This window comes from Micropterus dolomieu, linkage group LG10, assembly GCF_021292245.1.
Source record: "Micropterus dolomieu isolate WLL.071019.BEF.003 ecotype Adirondacks linkage group LG10, ASM2129224v1, whole genome shotgun sequence".
In the NCBI taxonomy this organism is placed as follows: domain Eukaryota; kingdom Metazoa; phylum Chordata; class Actinopteri; order Centrarchiformes; family Centrarchidae; genus Micropterus; species Micropterus dolomieu.
In genome coordinates, this window is record NC_060159.1 from 6,774,411 (window position 1) to 6,795,212 (window position 20,802).

Sequence of the window (20,802 nt, forward strand, 5' to 3'; positions counted from 1 at the left end):
TGCTGAGTTACATATAAAATAAAGACATGATCTCTTTTGCAATTATCTTTATGAATCGAAATTATTTAACTTGATGTGTACCTACCAATCCAGTCCTTTATACCTGTTAAAATACCTTTAAATGGCCAATACAACACATAAAATGCAGTATACTTGCCAGAAAGTGATTGCAGCCTCTAAGTATTGACTGAAAGGTAGTTTCTGCCTCAAAATGACTTGATTTCATTCAGAAGAGTTATATTTGACAGATTATAAAACCGAAATCGTCCCCCTTTTTTATTTCATATATAATAACATTATATTTGATGACATACTGACCACCAAACCAAAAATATCCCCGGTTTTCATTTGAGAATCTGGTCACCTTAAAGTAATGCTAGGTTAGGTTACTACTGTAGGTAGAGCGAGAGGCAGAGGAAGAAAGCAGACTAGTTACAGAGCTTGTCATTGTTGGCATATGGTTGTAGATAGCTAGCTAACTCACTATAGAAAGACTAGTATTGTTTTTATAGTAGAAGCTTTTTCAAAAAGAAAAAGGATGAAGGCAAGAAGGCGCAGGCAAAGTTAGCAGCAACATCGGCAGCAGAAGAGCCAGGAAGCAAGAGTGCCACTGCCTCGTACAAGCTCAGGTTGGTGAAGAAGAGGGCTCTTTAGCTAGCTGGCTAGCTAGTCTAGCTCAGTGGTTCTCAAATGTTTTTGTCAAAAGGCACACCTTTATATGATTATAGCTATGTAAATCATCATAAATAAGAATAATTCCAAGACACACCTGGTGAGATCCCAAGGCACTTTAAGAACCATTGGTCTAGCTAGCCTGCACTCACCGTGATATTTATGTGAAACATGAGCTAAGCATAGAAAGGCGTTCATTTAAAAAAAGCCATAGCTCATTTCCCCTGCAGCTTATGATGCATATGCATCTCTGTAACTGATTTGGCGGTTGAAACGTATATATTCCTTTCAGATGGGTAGGTAGCTAGGTAGCAATCAGGGTACCATAGTTCACTTTAAACAGCAAGCAGAAATGTCAAGCTAGCAACAGCTAGCACTACCTTTGGCAGTGGTCTTTGCTTAACTCAAACCGGTGACCCTCCGGTTCCCAAGCCAGGTCCCAATGGACAGAGCTATAGAAGAAGAGGCCAGCCTAAACACCTGACTGGAACCTTATGGTAGAGCACAGTTTCTCAAATCTAATTTTACTCTGAAATAACTTGAAAATTATGCAGTTATTGGGTGAAAATCTAAAGATTTCTGGGCTGGGCTAAGTCCACGATGTTTCAAGATCTGAACAAAAGCTCTGGAAATTGTTATGAAATGTTTTTTTTCTGCAGCCCTCTTGAAATCCTGTTGTGTCAAGTGTTTAACAAGTTAAAGCCTCACTCTTCCTGCTCCTTTTCTATTTTGATAATGGTAAAAACAAACTAATGAAATAAATTTCAAAAAAGTCTGCAAATGAAAAATTCCAGACATGCAGAGAAGCAGTATTAAACACATCCAAGGCTGATAAACGAATGCTTTACCACCCCCGTCCTTTCATTTGTCCTTTCATGTGCTGTTTCTGTGTTATCGCAAACTTCCTGACAATGTGATCATTTTCAGTTTCATCCTGTGTCAGTCAACATATAATGGCTTTAGACCACTTCCACTGCAAAGGATGACATGTAGAGGGTTGCGTTAACATTTAATTACAGCCTTATAGTACAAAGTGTTGAAAGGCAGCCATTCATGGACTTTAATAACGTATGCATTAAAGGATAGTAGAGTATTCATGGCACACAGTAACAGGGACATCACCAGAGACTGAAAGGAACATGACCAAAAATTGTCTCTTTATACAGTCAGGCCTACAGCACTGACTTTCAGTCATTCAAAATGTTATTATGACTGTGTTCTGAGGCCCACCTGATACTGTCACTGTGGTACCTAAATCACTATTTAAAAAATGTCTATATCCCTGCATAGCAACTATGGTTAAGATTATGGAAAGACCTTAGCTATACCAAATAAACTATGGTTAAGGTTAGGCAACTAAAACACTTGGTTAAAACAACATTATGTAGTATGTTTATCTTAAACAGCTTCAAAATCATTTTGATGATACAACAACTGTCAACTATATGCATTGTTGAGGTCAAGATCTTGGCCAATTTACAATTTAGCATCTAAGTAACAAAAACTCATGTACAATATATACCTATCATCACATGCATACACATATACTAACATACTACAGAATATACAATTATGAAAACATCCCTGTTCCCTGCACTCTAGTTTCTGACAATTTAGCTACAGTAGGCCTAGGATATTCTGAAATGAAGGCCTCGGGGAATGAGCTCCCCTCCAACACATGATAATTAACCAGTTACTCTAAACAGCTGTCACACAGGAATGCTTTGAATCAGGGAACTGCAAGTTAGATGAATGAACCTTTAACGTGACATATATTTATTTCTGAGATGTAGTCACAACACTGTTAAAATATCAGTGGTATGTTTAAGTTACAGTTTGATGAAATACATTTGTTTTAGCTGTCTTTCCAAAAAATCTCATTTTGGTATAAATAAAATACATATAATTATTACTGTGGATATCAGTGAAAAATACTGGCCAGCTTCTTAATGAATAATTCCTGATTAATTCTGATCTGATAATGTGACAGATAATCAATAACCAATCATTACTTATGTTACAGATTAGTTACTATTTTTCTGTAAATAGAGCTTTATACTTACTTCACATGTAGTGGAGTGATGTTGATTACCGAGTAGTAGATCTCTATTAATTAGCAGTTTAGTACTTTACCGCTCTATATTCATTTGTGTAAACTATTCAGGGTTTTGCATAGCTTATTGTTGTGTTACTGCATTGAATCAGTCCATCAAGAATTCTGGATCTTCGGCAAAAGGAATGTTACGGTGGAGGCTAATGAAGGCTGACTGGGTGAAAGAGCAGATTGGCGCCAGGGAGCTCGCCTGGCCTCAGCCCCTCCAGGGAATCACAAAAGACCTGCAAGTAGGGGAGATCATGGCCCTGCCAGTCCCTGATACCCTTTGAAAAGGACAGACATTGTCTGGCCTGCGCTCCGATGCCTGAAAAATAAGCATTCCTCTGGGCAATTTGAGCTGTGGTGGGTGCCAGGGAGAAAAAAAGGATCTGGTGATGCAAGGTTAACTTTGGCAGACTCTTTCACAGCTGGTTTCGTTTTGGTGTAGGTAAATTCAAGCATCTGAGCATGTTTTATTTAAAATATGGATAGTATTTACCAATGTTTTAAATATTTAAAAAAATTAATTAATTGATTTTTTAAAAAATCAATTAATTATTAAAAAATATGAAATAAAGTATTATATATAAAGTATATTACTAATTTTTAAAAATCTAATTACTTTACTTACCTTATTTACTTCACTACACTCAACTGCTAAAGTAATAGTAACATCAATTGTTAGCTACCTTATATTTGTTAGCTCAGCTCCATCAAAGGTGCCTCTAAACTACTCCAAATCTTTTTCAAAACCCACACCTCACATTTTCTGCATTTAACATGTGTAGAAATAGAGAACAAAACATTGGTTTAACAAGCAGCCAACAGTTTGGCAGTATTGTGTACTGAGTGAGCTCCCTTTACATTGCCTGATTTCGAAATCACAATCATCTAGCACAAACTATTGATGCATTGCATTTACTGGTATTGATCAAAGCATTTCCCTATAATTGTAATGGTTGATGAGATTGTTTAGAGTATTTTCACTTTCCTGAGATACAGTTATTAGACATAATCAGGGCCGTAGGAGCGACTTTGAACCTGGGGGGACGCTGAAATGCTAGGGGGATTTAGGGGCATGCCCCCCCCCCCCCGTTTTATTTTATTTTAAATAAAGCACTGAAATGCTCATTTCTAATGACTTTTGAAAACAGAATGTACTTTTAAGTGTGGCTGAAAGAGGGTCTTTGTAGTGACAGAAGATGGAGTATAATATAACTAGAACAAAACTGACTACATACCATGAAAAACATAGAGCAGCTGCTAGTTACAGTAGCTAGCCACAGTACAAATGTATTTAGTTATCCTAATGTTACACTTGATGTAAGCAGTCTGTGATATTCCCTGTGTCTCACTTGGCCCTGACGCTCCCTGCAACAAATGTTTGTGAACACAGAACTGTCTTCAATGCAAACTCTGCTGACATGCCATTGGCCGAACAAAGTATTTTTACTACGTGAGTTTTAGAATATAGCCTACTATCTCTAGTAGCTATCCATACAACTTACAAGCTCGTCCTCCTCAGTGTTTTCTACTCCTGCTCCTGTGACCTCTGTCCTCTTCCTCTAACACTGCAGGATGCTCGTGTGACAATTGACTACTTTTCAATTGTTTATGGACACGTAGCAGAGACACATACACACCTCAGGACAGAAGTTTCTTAAAAAGTGTCCCAGAAGTTTGTCCCTGGTCTGCCCACTCTCCAAACAAAGCATTTGTCGGGGACTCTGGGGCATTTATTCCTGTATTCTGTATATAACAAAATGAGCCTTTAAAATACTAAAACTAGTAACACCTGTTTAAGTCTCCTATAGTAAAGAAATCAACTCAGCTGAGCCCTTGAATACAATAAATAAATAAGCCATATCATCATGAATCTTACCATAAACTGGTGCTTTGTGCTGTGCTAGCTTTGACTCTGTTCTGCTCTTGCCCTCATCTCTGCTGTCTGTCTCATGTTCACCATGTCGGCGCTAGTACTGGTACCACTGGTCAGTGGCAAGTAGAGTACTCAAAATCTTTACTCAAGAAAAAGTACAATTAATTCCATAAAAAGTTAGAGGAAAAAATTACTCAATACTCAAGTAAAAGTGTAATAATATATTTCATCTGCTGCTCATCTGGTTAGAAATAGCTGCAACATGGTTATTTCTAGGGAATGCAATTTGCTTTGCTGGTTGATTATCTTTAGCTATTTCTGTTCAAAACAGTTATTTTCCTTTTTAAATCTCCATGAAGGTGTTGATAAGATCACTTTAAAATATCAACTTGCTGCCTAGACACTAGTGTTGCATGTGTCTTTTTTTATGGACATGTAGCCAACCAAACCACTTGCTTTGCAACAGCACAGGAAGCCAATACAATCTGATTATTCCTAAAACATCTAAATAATCTTCACAATGCAAACAATTATTGTGGCAGTAACACGGAGCAGCTCGTTGTTGAGCAGGTAAACCTACATACAGAGGAAGCTGTGCGTCATGCGTAAAGCCCAACAGGACTGTTTTATCCACCCATATTTTCTCTCTCTCCCTGCATCTCAAAAATGATTGTTTCCTGAATAAATAACAGCTGGTAGCTGCTGAGTGAAGCCAAGATTAGTTTCACCGGCGACATTCTGTTAACGGACTCACCGTCGGACAGCGCTATAAAACAAATGGTAACCAAAGTGGAAAACAAAAACAGTCTAATATCCATCAAAAGAAAGCGATGCTCTTTTCAACAACAGGATATAGGATACTGTTAATATATCAGAATCAATCGATCACCTAACTTATGTTACAGTGTGAAGTCTACGTTTGCTCTGTAGAGAGTAAATACGTGTTTAATACGCTGTTAATGGAAAGTGAAAGTATTTATTTGCCGGCTTGTTAAAGAGCGACACAGGCTGCTTTCCAACAAGGCTACCAGTGCCATGGTGTGCGCTGGATTTCAGTTATATTATTAGAACAATAAAGCCTTAAACTAAAAAAACATTTGCCTGATTTTCTAAATGTTTGCATCTGCCCAGCTCTGTGACAAGTGCCTGACTAGCGCTTTACTGCGTAGCTGTGCGCACACAGCCTGGATCATTTCGGTTGATGAAGCAAATGCAGATTACAGAAGTTATGAAGGTGTGAATGGAAAATGTAGCCTTCTAAAAAAAGTAGATTAGTAGAAAAAGTGGATCACTTATTGGATTGATTGATTAGTCATTCAAACCGCCTCGGCTATGAGCCAACTCCGAAATCGCCGGGAAAAAGTGGTACAAAACGCGTATGGACATAATGATATGGCTAAAAGACTGTTAAAAGATATAAATTGTCTTTGTGCTTAATTTGAAGATTTTTTGAAAAGATAGCATGTTGGGGTGGGTTATAAGTAGTAGTGAATTGTGTGTTTGTGGCTTTTTTATATTTTGTTGTTAGTGTTTTGGATCGTAATCACACTAGTGAAGCAACGGACCACGTTATACCTGTCTTACAATTGACGGTCCTTGCGAATATGGTCTTCCCAACACTTCCCAGTTTCTAGCTACTTTAGTTTATCTCTCATGATTGTTCATTTTCAAAAACCTAAACCTTTGTATTAACAGCATTCAATGACTTATCAGTAGCTGTCTTAATGTTAGCTTAACATGACAGCACACAGCTAAGTCCAAAGGTCCTGAACCCTCCAACTCCAACAAAACCAGGTGACTATTAAATATCAGCGTATCAGCTAACATTAGCAAGCCAGCTAAGTACACACATCATGTACAGTAATTAAGACATTTTTGGACTAGCTGTCACCCGATACCTCCATCCTTTATGTTAGGTAACATGTACTGGACCAGTCAACTGAATACAGAGAAGCCAAATTGATGTTAACCCATTATCAAACTCCTGGTAAGATAAGCGAACAAGTCGACCCCTAAATTGTGGAAGCAGCTTTATTGGAATTACTAACTGTAATGTAATCACTGAATTTCGAATTAGAATCACTTACACTACAGTAAGCTACAGAAATTCATAACAAACTACCACAGCATTTCTACTGAGTAGTAGAATACATTTCTAAATAATAAATGCCACCTACTTAAGAAATAACAAAATACCCAGAGCCCAGAGGGAAAATCTTTTGCTCAGAATAGTCTTTTCTTGAACTCAGAAAAGATCTCAATAGTATATCTTTTTGAGATCACTCCAATCTGAATTGTTGCTCCTAAAACCCCTTAGGAGAAAAGGATGAGGTGAAGAGAGATTGAGGTTTTGAGACTTAGGTAAGACAAATGGATACTGAATTGAGATTACAACAGGAGATTGGAAGTCACAGATGAGATCTCATCATTGTATCTTTTTGAGATCACTCCAGACTGAATTGTTGCTCCTAAAACCCCTTAGGAGAAAAGGATGAGATGAAGAGAGATTGAGATTTTGAGACTTAGGTAAGACAAATGGATACTGAATTGAGATTACAACAGGAGATTGGAAGTCACAGATGAGATCTCATCATTGTATCTTTTTGAGATCACTCCAGACTGAATTGTTGCTCCTAAAACCCCTTAGGAGAAAAGGATGAGATGAAGAGAGATTGAGATTTTGAGACTTAGGTAAGACAAATGGATACTGAATTGAGATTACAACAGGAGATTGGAAGTCACAGATGAGATCTCATCATTGTATCTTTTTGAGATCACTCCAGACTGAATTGTTGCTCCTAAAACCCCTTAGGAGAAAAGGATGAGATGAAGAGAGATTGAGATTTTGAGACTTAGGTAAGACAAATGGATACTGAATTGAGATTACAACAGGAGATTGGAAGTCACAGATGAGATCTCATCATTGTATCTTTTTGAGATCACTCCAGACTGAATTGTTGCTCCTAAAACCCCTTAGGAGAAAAGGATGAGGTGAAGAGAGATTGAGGTTTTGAGACTTAGGTAAGACAAATGGATAGTGAATTGAGATTACAACAGAATAAATGAAAGTAACAGATGAGATCTCATCATTGTATCTTTTTGAGTTCATTAATGTCTTGCTCATTGCTCCTAAAAAGCAGTTGGTAGCTCTGGGGAGATGTTTGTGAGCTTGATTGTGTTACATTGCTGTCTTTGCTTGGAGAACCGTGCTAGAGGCCCTGAGCTGGATTTGAACCCTGCTCCTGCAGTTCAAAGGGCAACAACACTGCCGATGCACCATCCAGCTAAAATTAATTGTGAAGGAGTGATTGTCTTTAAATAGAGTTCAATTTTCCTTTACTTAAAAGAGGAGAAATACCATATCTACAATTGAAGTCCTCAAAATTCTACTCAAGTAAAAGGTATAAAAGTATTCCATAGTGAATGTACTTAAATATCTGCAGTAAAAGTGCTCATTCTGTATGACAGATACTTGTTGTATCTCAGTTCTTGCGTGCATTCGGTCCTTAATGAGTTAATCTCTAAACGTCATGTCAAAGTATTGGGTGTTCCAGTTATGCTGGCTGTGACCTTAACAAATTGGAAAACATGACATTTGAATGTCAAAATGTATTTTATTTTTCTCAGTAACTTTTAATAGATAATGACAATAAAGGATTTGAAATTAAGGAGAGTATAAACACCCATAAAAAGAAAATACTCAACCTCAACATTTGACTTAAGTAAAGTACTTGAGTAAAATAACCCCTAAGTGGGGTCACTAAGACAAAACTGATAAATATATTGGAGCTTTTTTTCTGATCCACATTCTGGAGACTGAAATTACACTTATTTAAGATACTGTAGAGATCTCATCTTTTGATCAGAGTAAGACAGAGATTTTTGCTCCTGAGGCCAATATGAGAAAACTGAGACATATATGAGAAGAATCATGAGATCCCAGGAGTCATAGCTGAGTTTTCTTTGAGCTCTTTCTCTTATCTCATGGTCCAATGTTCAGGAGACTTAAACAAGACTTATTTAAGATCAGTTGGAGATCTCTTGTTTTGATCAGAGTTAGACATAAATGAGATTTTATAGTTGTTTCTCCTGAGATGAATTTGAGAAGTGGGAGAAAAGGCCTTTGGTCTCACCTTGGTATTAAAAGCAGCTCATTTGTGTCTAGGAGAAAAGAAGGAAACAACTATGAGATCTCATCTTGGATTTTTTCTTGAGACACAAAAATAGTAACAGATATGTGTATAAGGAAGTAATGATTATTTATCTGCCTATCACCTGATTAAGAGTTAATTACTTAAAGCAACATTATGCAAGATGTGTTTTTGTGTGACTTGGTGCCCCTAACATCCCAATATTACTTACTAGCCCAACAGAAAGAATGCAAGCTGGACATCTGTCTTGCAGGCTTTTATTTCACAAAACTCTCGCCAAAGCCTGGGAACCTTTTGCTTGGTCAATGTCTTTTTCCCTTCTTAGGTTTAAGGGTGCTCCGATCGATCGGTCAGTAATCATAATAGGCCGATAATGACTTTAACTAGTTTTATCAGTGGTTACTAAAAAGGCCGATAAGAAAAGCCTAGATGATCCAATACTCGCCAGACAAATTTTCAACTGCAGCTAAAATGGTTTCACTACGCGGCCTGAGCAGTTTTCAGAGCTAGCTAGCACCAAAGTCCTTTTCAGACAGGAAGTGATTGATGCGCTATAAAATGGAGACCTTTTGTTGCGTTTCCGCTTCCTAGATTAAAATGGCGAACCAGAAGATGTTTGATGTTTGGGCAAAAACAGAGGACTTTATGAAACGATGACACAGACACTCACATTTGGCTGTCTGATTCGGTCTTATCAGTCATGCAAAGCAAAACACAATGCTACTGATAGAGTTTTAGTTTTGGTATTTTTATTAAAATATACGTACTGTGTAAATAACACTTAACAGTGTGCATTTCATTGTATTTACTTTGCGACGACTCCAATTCTGTTTTCCCCCCGCCAAGTTTCCTGGCAATAAAATAAACATTTGCCATTTGATGATATTTTATCATCTGTTAATTTTAATACTTAATACACTGAGTTTAGGACTAATTAAATAAATATACAGTATACTGGATAATGGTACATGATAAATAAAAGGCTTCAAATTGACCCAGTGATCGGTGATCGGGATCGGCAGATTCTGCTTTCAGCAATCGGTGATCGGCCCAATAAATACTGATCGGAGCACCTCTACTTAGCTTCCTTCGTCAATGTCCTCTTCTGTCTCGTCGCCTGTCCCATTAGTTAACGTTATGTCCATAGAGGCTGCTGAGCCTGGTTATGTTGCCCACTCGACCGGCTCGGGCTCGACACCAGCACCACTCTTCCCCAGCAGCAGCATAATGTTGCTTGAAACTTCGCGTGGCAAGCTAGACAGCAACTGACATAAGATCACTTACAGTAACGTTATCAAGTAAGTTTGCTAACATCAACTTGAGAGTTATAGCTAGCAGCTAAAACTTGGTCTTGACTCTGTCACTTACTTACTTTTTGCTTCTTCTTATAGCTTGCTTCCTGAAGAACTTTGTTGATATGTTGTGGTTCCATAAAGCATTTTGCTGCCCAGAGCTGCAATGATAGAAACGCCATTTACCTTATTACAAGTCAGTGTACCATCAAAATGATTTTGAAGCAATTTTAGATAAAATACTACATAATGTTGCTTTTACAGTAGTTAACAGTAATTGAAATTCTTCAGTGTAAGGAGTGAATACCAGTACTGTTTCCAGTAACACTGGTATTTACTCCAGCAGTTAGCTGGATAGGCGTTTATTTAATATTTTCTGCTACTCAAACTTCAAATTTTTTATCTGATAATATTCAAAATAGGGGCCTTTGAAATGAAGGGGCTTAAGGAGATTATTAAAAAACATGCCTGATGTATTCATATTGTAATTTGAATATAAAGAAGACAAGAAGACTTAGAAGGCTAAGCTATTCTAGTATTGAATAATTGGTCTTTAATGTCAGATCTCACAGTTATCAGAGGTAACATGACATTTCTCATAATAAAACTGGTCATTTGGAGGCAGAGCTTTTCAGTATCGGCACCTTGTTGCATTTCCACAGCAAAATGGAATGTCACCAAACGGGCCTGTTGGAGGAAGTATAACTACACAGCAAGAGTGGTTTGATGATTTCCTTAATCACAGAGAACATGTTTCAATCAGTGAGAGGAGCTTACTCAGGAGCTTGACCAAAACGGTTAGCAGGTTAGAACAGCTGGCTTGTCTCTGAATGCAGCAGCTGAAAGGATTTACATAGAGTAGATAAAAAAAAACTGCAGATGCCATCCACATATCAATCACTCCTCTGAGTGCTTTCACATGCAATCATGAGCTGTGGATGAGCCGAGATGTCAGAGGAAATTGTCCAGGGCAAAAGAAAATGGAAACACTCATCACAGACATCAAGAAATTGGGGAATAATTTTATCGAGCATGTCGGGAATATATTTAACACAATGTCTGCTATTTGTGTGTTATCTCTTTTGCCTGTTTTGTAACGGGACATTGAACAGCATCCATCAGAATAGAGATATAGGTTTATGAGTTTACCGCTCCTTCTTTCACTCTTTTTCCTCTCCTTGCCATATTGGGCTATAGATCTACAAGGCCTGACACTTCGATGAGCCCATTCCGGGGAGTGATATTGCACCATAGATTTTAACAACGTGACAGAAACACCAATACAGTGCTGAACAAAGAGGCATTAAGGCAAAGATAAACCTCTGTGAAAAGCACATAAATCTGCAGGGGCCTGGTTTAAGATGGAGCCCAGAGGGGTGATGGCCACCCTTAATCAATAAGAACCTCATCAAGAAAGGTTTCCGGCACGCCAATGAAACTTGTACCAAGACTGGAAGGGGGGTCTGCTTTACACAAGAGTATTTGCTGGTCCAATTAGTTACCAATTGTGCAGTCACAATTTTTCAGTATTCTTAGATCCTAGGCTAAAATGGCCAGGTTGATAGTTTTTGAAACTGTATTAAGTCTTGTTTAGTGTATGTAATTTTATATCTTTCATGGTATTTGTTTTTTTACTTTCTACAAATAGTCAACAAAATTTTATTAAATAGGTATGTGATAAGTATTCAGCTAATCTGAAAGGTCATCTCAAGTGCTAATCCCCCATAAGTGGACAGTGTCTGGCCAATGAAGAGCACTTTAGTCCAGAGTGAAATATCTCAACAGGTATTGGATAAATTTCTATGAAATAATGTAAGGGGATTCACCTGCATTTGGGTTTTCATAAAGCGTATGTACACCCTATTTTATCTCAAAACATAATTTCTCTTCTTTCATTTGTATTCATTGTATTTTCAATAGTTTTCAGGCTGGTAGCTAAAAAAAAAGCTTGTAGAGGAAAGTGAAAGTAGACATGCATGGTCCACAAACTATGAATCCTGCTGACCCTCTGATTTTATTTATTTTTTGCTCTATAATGAGGTTGGCTTTAGTTGAACGTCTATGAGCGTTTAAAGTTCCCCTCAAGTTAAATTGTAATAACTTGATAACTTGTTGATCCCTTAACGTTTCCACTCCCTTAACATTTATGATGAAATACCTGCAAAATCAGCCCCTCCTCACCAGAAAAACAAACGTATTGTTCATCCGTGAAAGCAGCTCATTACGACTCATATTTACGTTGATTGTTAGGTGGCAGCCTCTAGTGGCTGTAGTAATTATGACAGGAGCAATCACAGGAACACCCAGGAGACCCAGTCTCTTGTGTGAAACCAAAAGTCAGAGTTGACCGTTATGTTACATTACTTACGTCATGTGACTTACATAACGTAACATATTTATTTTAACCCAAACTGTGATCTTTTCCTAAACAAGTTTTGTTGGCTAACCCTAACTAAACTTCAAAACATTTACCACGTGTTTAATGTTACATCACATGACTATAACTTACGGTCTGTTACTTCCCAATGGTCCCATCGTTTTAGGACTCATAGGTAATCGACCTATTCTGTCATTTAGGTATAAGAACGTGTTGTGCAAAACTAAATATCAGCATGTTAGCATACTGACATTCCCATTTAGCAAAAGTACAGCCTCAAAGACTCTTGGATCATCTCAGCTGCACCTCTGTCCCTGTTGCATAAGGTTAGGACAACTGTCGCACCCTGGCCTAAATTGTGACATGACTTGTCCTTTACATTTATTTCTGCTCAAATAATTACACAGCTGCAGTGATCAGACTGACACTATACAAAGAGAAGAAAGTGGAATGTGAAATTAGACCATTGCAGACAAAATAATGTTCCAAAATGTCTCAGAGCTACCACTGAAGTGCTATATTATTCTGCTTTTCATGTACGGTGTTACATCTTTTGGAGAGTTTGCTACGGAAGAGCGTTGCCTTTGAGTTCCCATTAAAACATTTGCATTCAAAAAGATTGAATGAGCAGTGAGGGTATAATCTTTTTTCCATCTGACATTTTTCATCAGGTTATTATAAATATCTCTGTTTTTATTTGGCAAGCTTGCTATAGTTATTATCAAAATAAATAAGTGTGCAAATGGGACAGATTTGTTTTGCGTGTGCATATTTGTAGAAGCTTCCTGGGTTCAAATCAACAGAAAAATATAGAGTAAACATAGTATATATTATCACTGTTAGGAAAGTCTCTGTACTCTGTAGGTAAGTCAGTATTCACATGCTCCCATTCACAGTTAGAAGAGAACTGCACAGACTCTCTCTTTGAGTCTTTTAGGCCTTGTGGTCAATTGTCATGTTATATTAAACATGTGGAAGAAGTATCATGTGAAAGAATCATCTGAAAGAGGCCTTTGAAGACTCCTTCAGACACACCTTTGAAGGCACATTGATCTAGAGCAAAGGCACAGACATGACTAGTCAACTTCTGTCAGCTTGGAAATAAATATTTAAGAGATGTAATTATCCATTACAGTAATCATGTAGTAAATACACACCTTTATTTGGTATCACGTAACATTGCCTACAGCTTGCTAGGTCTTACACTATGTATTCTAGGATATAGATTTGGTTTGGGTTTTTTTGACTAATGTGTGTATTTTCTCTCCTAAATGTGTCTGTGTACACATTAAAAGTAGGTTAATTAAGCTGGAAGAAAACAAATGGTGACATTCAGTATTCTTTGGCCAAGTAATGTTCTGCTGCTTGCCAACACACTGTTGAGGATTTTCTTTTTTTGTTGTTCTTTAGTTTGGAAAATGAACTCTCATTTGAACTGGGTTGCAGACCAAACAACCGGACCAAGATTGCCTAGAGCAAGGTCTCCGTCTTCTTCCAAGCTTATTCTGGCGTGGTTTGTTTGTGGTGTGAACGCAAAACAGACCAATCACAGGACTTTGTGAGAGCAGACGTGATTTAACAAAAGCTAATTTACTGTTAAATCAGCTGCTAATCGTCTGGTTAGCAGGTAAGTTCCTGATCTCCAATCTGTATAAGAAAAGAAGAAGAAGCCTATATTTATAACATTTGTCATTTGATCATTTTGTAACCATGCTAACACGTGGGGATTTTTTTCATGACATACCAGCAAGAGACAAGGAGTTAAAAACAGAGTTGTGTTGAGCTTGTGTCCCACTTCGTGTAGTTTTGAAACGTAATGACCACACAGCATTTGTGAGCGCTTTGTGAGACCAGAGAACATACAGTCGATACATATAAGAAGCATTAAAGTGCTGCAAGGCTGTCAGTCACACAAATTTGATTTCCCCATGTGAGTCCATGTAGTGCTGATGATGCAGGATGACATCACCAAAACTGTCCAATCAATGCCTGTCTACAGCTCTGAACTACAGGTGTGATGGTGCTCTAAGCCATTAATCGGTTTGTTCTTTACTAAACAAATGCTGTTTTAAACTTCACAAAACTTTCTCCAGTCTTTTACTATTAGATTCGCTTTTGTGAGGATCAAATACACTATGGTGAAGAAAACTTTTACATTGACTACTGGACCACTGCTAAGGCAGAAAGAGCTGAGGCACATTGCTGACCAAATTACATTCCAAATCTAATTATTACTGTTTGGATTCTTAATTTACTTCCACAATGGAATTACTGAGAAATGCAGCACTTGATGACGCCTAATTCATTAATTTAGAACATAAAGCTGTTATACAGCCACATTCAGAGGGTCTAAAAAATATCAGACATTTTCCTGGAGTTAAGTTTGACATCATTACAAAATTCTATGGAGCGTTTCTCCCATTCAAGTGCAGTTTGGTTTTTCCAATCTTGTGTTTGAATAGTGATATAACGCATGAAGGTCTAGGTCAGAGAAATTTCTGTGACAGAGACATTGAGGACTTATTTTCCTTAGTTGTATAACTCACTAGCTTTGACAGCTGTGGGACCCTGAATGCCTTCAGTCTTTCATGAAACTCTACAGGGAGAGCACCGGCCTCAGAGGCCTTGTGCCTCCTGAGCCAACTACACACAGGCTGCAAACACCTCGCTGCTGAGGTGACCTTATCCCCTGGCTTCAAACACAAGGGCGCTATGAAAGGCCAAGAATCGCAGATAAATCAGAGATGCTGGAAGTGACAAGGGCCTGTCGACTGACAAGCCTTGTGTAGCTTTGACAAGAATGATGAGGATAAAATATGATTGTGTAATCTCTCCAATCGGATTAAGTTTCACCTTTCCAGCAGTGGAGTGATGGCAGTATTGTGTATCACGGTAGAAGGCTTTCATAATGAATGTTTCAGCATGTCCATGACAAAAACATAGTGTCATCTCGGAATTTTATCTGGCTTTCTAATCTTTAGTTGTTAAATCCCACCATGTATGCATACTTATTGTCTCGGAAAGCTGCCTAGCACAATCAACTGAGAGACACCAATGAAGTGAACACAAAGGAGAGAGTTCTTTGTGGCACATGATGAAAGATCTCTGCAATAGCAGCAGGTGGCACTGGTGCAAACCCTTACAATTCAACTAATCATTTTATATAGTCCAATATCCCCAGAAATGTACTTCAGAAAAATAGTACATTAGCATTCCCTTTCATATCTATTGTTGCACTACTGCGAGTAAAAGTACATTTCTAATTTATAAACCTTTGACTAAGGAAGGTAACAGGAACAATCTTTGATTAATACTCAGTGGTGCTGTGATATAAAAAAAAGAAGTATTAAAAAGAAGTGGTTGATATTTACTGTACCAGTGAAACAAGAGGGAGATGGAGTCATTCTGCACAAATCTGATGGTCTGTAATTATAAGCATGCAAATATCACCCATCTGTGCTTTAATGTGGCCTTCCGTTTTTTCCCCACCAAGGAGTACCATTTCTAAAAAGACAGTAATTACTCAGCGGAGAATGTGGGTCTCATTAATTTTTGCTTTGGCACAAATACTGCAAGTACATCCTATACCCTCTCAATGCTGCAGCTGAAATTTATTAAGTTCAGCTGGTGCTGTTCTATGGTGTTCACTATTAGGCTGAACACTGTCAGTTGTTTTTAGAAATAACCACCAGATATATTGGTAAACAGTTTCAAAACATATGGTTAGTCATTTTCAGCACATATGGCCTCTATAATGGAGACACTTGAGAATTGTCTGGTGTAAAAGTACATTCAGTGACAAGTAAAAGAGGTATTTTACAAGTCATTCTAAGCACTAGGGTGTTTTTCATTTCTAGCCTGATTTTTATGGCCGAAATGATTTCCAGATGACTTTATCAGCTGCAGCTAGCTATCTAATTAAGTTAACGTTAGCTACATGAATTGGTTGAAAGTGTTGTCTCCGCTAACTTTTTTCAAAATGAGAACTTACTTTAAAAGAGGTCTAATTGCATTATAGCTAGTTACTCTGATAAAGAAAAATCTAGGATCAGACTCTTACTTTATTTTAACATAACCTTTTTGGCTGCTTTGCTCGCATACTTGTTTGCATTTTCAAACCGTATATATTGAATTGAGGACTAACCAGTGTGTTGGGCAAATGTAACACTATCTAGGGTCATTTTTGCTGGGGGATTGTTTTAGAGAAATCTTCCTCAAATCCCATGCTAGTACATGATGTGCTCCTTGGTTTGGAAGTAACACTCTTAACGCAAGACACTTACTGTCTGTAGATAGTAAGGTAGTTAACCGGACTTGCTATCAATTGCAACTTACATTAAACCAGATAAACACATTGTTAACTGAATTCCTTACACTTTCGCTCTTTTTGGAAAGAATAAGAAAACAACCCCACCTTCCAAACTCTTCAAATGCTCTGTGTTGCACTAGAGCTCCATTACTAAACATTCACCACAATACACAAAAGCATGGGTCGATCCAGAGCAAGTAAACCAGCAGTTACTGTTTGTGTGAGTGTTTGTCATGTGTTTTGTGTGCTTCAGCATGTGCTGTACGTGTCAAATTGATAAGACCTAATCTAGGAACATACAACACAATCACCCACTCATTTCTGACTGTCTGTCAGGATCTAGCTTTGGTGCAATAAATCACTTACTGACACACAATGTAATAGGCCATGTGATGAAATGAAGTACGTTTGAGTATCTGATGGCCAGAGGGCCAGTTCTTAAGACAGCTCTCACTTTGCTTCCCAGCACATCATAATTACTCTGTTTCCCAACTGGCTTGCAATCCGTCTCCATAGTGATCCATCTTTTACATTCAGGCAGTGTAGAATCATGCACATTGGTATGCACGCACACACATACACACAACCACATTCTCCCTTCGCATTCCTCTAAGCCCCCAATTAATCTCTCAAGCAGACCTTTCACATTCATTTTTCACACGTGTTCACTTTCACATGTTTATTACATCAGTAAATGAGTATCAACATCATCCTCCGCTCATGGAAATGAAAGATGGGGGGCCTGGAACTGGCAATAATTGAAGGCAATTCATTATTAAGGGTTTCTGGACTATCAGGCTGGATCTGAACTTTTATAGCAACTCATGAATCCTCCTGGCAACCTTGGGACGAGTGAATGCTGAAATGTTTTAATCCATAAGTAGTACATGTACATGCCCTGGTCCCAGTGATCACATTAGATCCAATCATTTGCACTTGACACATATTGAATATTCAAAGGACAGAAATGGAGTAATCATAACCTCATGAATAAAATAGTGCACCATTACAACCTTATGAAGACTGTAATTTACATTTCATGGTGAGATAACTTAAATGATAGCCCAGGGACAAGCTTAGTACTCGTAGTCATCATTTATAAGACTATATAGACTTTTAAGGGTAGCTTTTTGAGGTAATTTTGTTCATTTTGTTCATCTCTTTTAAAATTATTCCTTCAGGCTTTTCCCATTACATGGTTTCATTGTCACGCTTTTGGGATAGGCTCTCTTTAATGATAGGTCATTTACTGGTGATATCTGGAGGTTGTGGATGCCAGAAGGACTAGCAGTCATTTCAATGGCAGTCACAGTGAGCCCAGTTTAATTACTGCCAGTTTAAAACAGAGAGTAATGACAAAAGCAGCAAAAGACATGGGAAGGTAAGTTAAGGTGGTAAAATTGTGTTCATATAAATATGTTAGGTGAATGGATAACTTGTTTTAAGCAGTTTTTATGCAAAATAGATAATTTTAATACAACATTTATAACAAGTGTAAACAAACCATTAATCTTAAAATAAATCAAAAATGTACATTCATCTCTAGCTCCTCGCCCTCAGCAAATGAATTAAGAGTGTCTTTGATGTAATAAAGAAAAAATGATGCATATACAGAAGGAAAAATTCAAATTGAAAAGTTGAAATCTTATTTCTCATGGAAGTCTGTGCCAGTTAATAATGCCAAAAAGATTAAAAGAAAGAAGAAGAAAAAAGAGAAGAGATTAAAAAGAAAAGTAGAACAATTTGCAGCACAAAATGAATGTAATAAACTTATATTTACAGTTTTGGATGAGGGTTTCTGGTTCAGAGAGGCATAACATTTCATTCAAATGATATTTGATGGAGTCTCAGACTGAGACAGACTGTATGAAAAGGCTTGAATGATGCAAAATGGGTGCAAAGTACACTCTGTTAGGCAACATATCCAGTAATAGCACTGCTGTGCCTTTCCTCTTTGTTTTTTTCACAGCTGCCATGACTTAAGTCCTGAGATAGAGGTCATGAAAAAAATTCACTGGAATAGAATTTGAAATAGAAACTGAGGAAGAGGAGGATGTGTGGGTTTTGGCGAACATCAACCAATTCATTCTTCTTGTGAGGCCTTTGAGATGTGACAGTTTGACAAGTGGAAACCTCTGGGGAGATGCTTCCCATAACCCTGCAGGAAATGAAATATGGATTATCAGGAACTATCCATGAAGAACACCATTGGCCAGATGTGAACTGCACAATCCCATGTAAGTGTTTGCACGCAGAAATTTGTTATATAATCACAGACGGTATTATATGCTTACTAGTAATTTTATTACATGCATGCAGTGAAACTATGCATATATGTTCTTAGCTAGTCAGACCTATTAAAGGCAGGGTAGGCAAGTTGCTTCTGAAACACTTTTTGTCATATTTGTTGAAACTGTCTTTATACACCAATGCATATTACAAAGTTAGGTGCTCTGAAAAAGAGAGTATAAAAATCGGCTGTCTGTAGTCCTCTCAGGGCTGCAGTAAACACAGCCACTCGTTCCATTCGGACCGAATGCAATGATTGGCTGGCTGACTGTCAGTCTCCCTCGCTGCCATGGCTACCAGCCCTGCTGCTACAGGAGCTGCCCCCGTCACCCCTCACCCGGTCAGCTCTCTCAGACCTGACGAGCGAAGCGGTCAGACCGGAGCTAATATCTGCGTGGGTTTTCAACAATAGTGACAACTGAGGAACACCGAGGGGCTGACACAGCGTGGTGGCTTTATTTCTGCTGGACAGGTAACCTGGCTTTTATCATTTTGATGGTAATTTGTTAATTTCATCGCTAGCAAAGGTAGCTACCTACTTAGCATACAGCTAACGGTTGCTATGAGTGCAGGCTGGTGTAGGAGCCAGAGTAGAGACGATGAATTATATCTAGCTGTAGGTGAGCTGCTAATATTAGGTAAGACAATGTAGGTGTAGACTGTGCCGGTTTAGTTATTCACCATCTAGGTTTATTACACTGTGTTTACACCTATCTTTACACCTTGTATCTAATCTGTTTGTGTAATTATCTTGTGTCTGCAGGCGTTGTTTGACTGTATGTTACTCTTTTACAAATGATGTATCTGTGTTTGTAGTTATGAGAAAGACAATTCAACATTAGTGTACATAAACAATGATGGCTAAAGGTCCCCAAGTATCTGTGTTTCTGGTATATAAGCTACCTATAATATAGTTTGACATTGTTCGTAGCTAAACCTACAGTGTGAAAACCTTTTACTGTAACTGGTGTTATGCCATTACTTATTTTACCAGAAGTAAAAAATCCTGTATGTTTTATTTTTACTGCGCCCTCAGGTCACCTGCAGTCTTCCAACACCCTGTGCTTCTCACCAGTACACTGATCGGACCATGCTGGCTGGCCTGGATTACAACCACCGTGTCCACAGACCAGCCAGGTGGATGACACAGATGACACAGTTCAGTATGTTGCATTATGAGTACTTGTGCATTTTCCTCAATACATTTATAAGTGATGAGTCAAGAAATATTAAACAGTATGAGGAATACAGATAGATGGTGCTGATTTACTGTTATTGATTGCATTTTATGTGGAAATAGTTTACTAATTACTCTATAAGAGAACAATGTCAGGTGTTCACTAAGCTGATCCTCCTTTCTGTATTATCAGGTACAGTAAGGTGTACAACAAAAAGTCCAGGAAGTGGAGCTTGTACTCATTGAAGGTCTACAGTTACATCGCAGACCAACAGAGTGCCATCCTCCTCCTCCTCCAGTTGTCTACTACTGAGAAGATGCCTAGAAGCAGAGCCAAAAGACCTGATGATCCCCGTCAACATGGCGTTCAGTCAGGTGTCCCTGCCCCAACTGTGTTGCTAGATACAGCAAAATATAAAACAAAAATTAATATGGTTGGTTTTGAAATGTGGTAATCATGTCAGAGAGGTGACTGTGATATATTTAATCATCTCCACAGCAGCAATGCGATGCTACGAGTAAAGTCTGAAGTGTCTTCATAATCAGTCAAGATACATCTGT

At 38.0% G+C, this 20,802-nt stretch overlaps 2 long non-coding RNA genes across 2 annotated transcripts in view; both read left to right on the plus strand.

The window, feature by feature from the left end:
* The first annotated feature begins 456 nt into the window (after window positions 1-456).
* The window catches only part of LOC123977909, a 46,947-nt gene continuing 26,601 nt past the window's right edge, over window positions 457-20,802 (plus strand). The window contains exons 1-2 of the long non-coding RNA XR_006826794.1: window positions 457-629; window positions 18,745-19,012. This is a non-coding gene — a long non-coding RNA (uncharacterized LOC123977909). The remainder of the gene's footprint in view (window positions 630-18,744; window positions 19,013-20,802) is intronic.
* Window positions 19,402-20,472, plus strand: LOC123977910. Its single transcript, XR_006826796.1, has 3 exons — window positions 19,402-19,536; window positions 20,101-20,227; window positions 20,435-20,472. It is a non-coding gene; the product is annotated as an uncharacterized LOC123977910 (long non-coding RNA).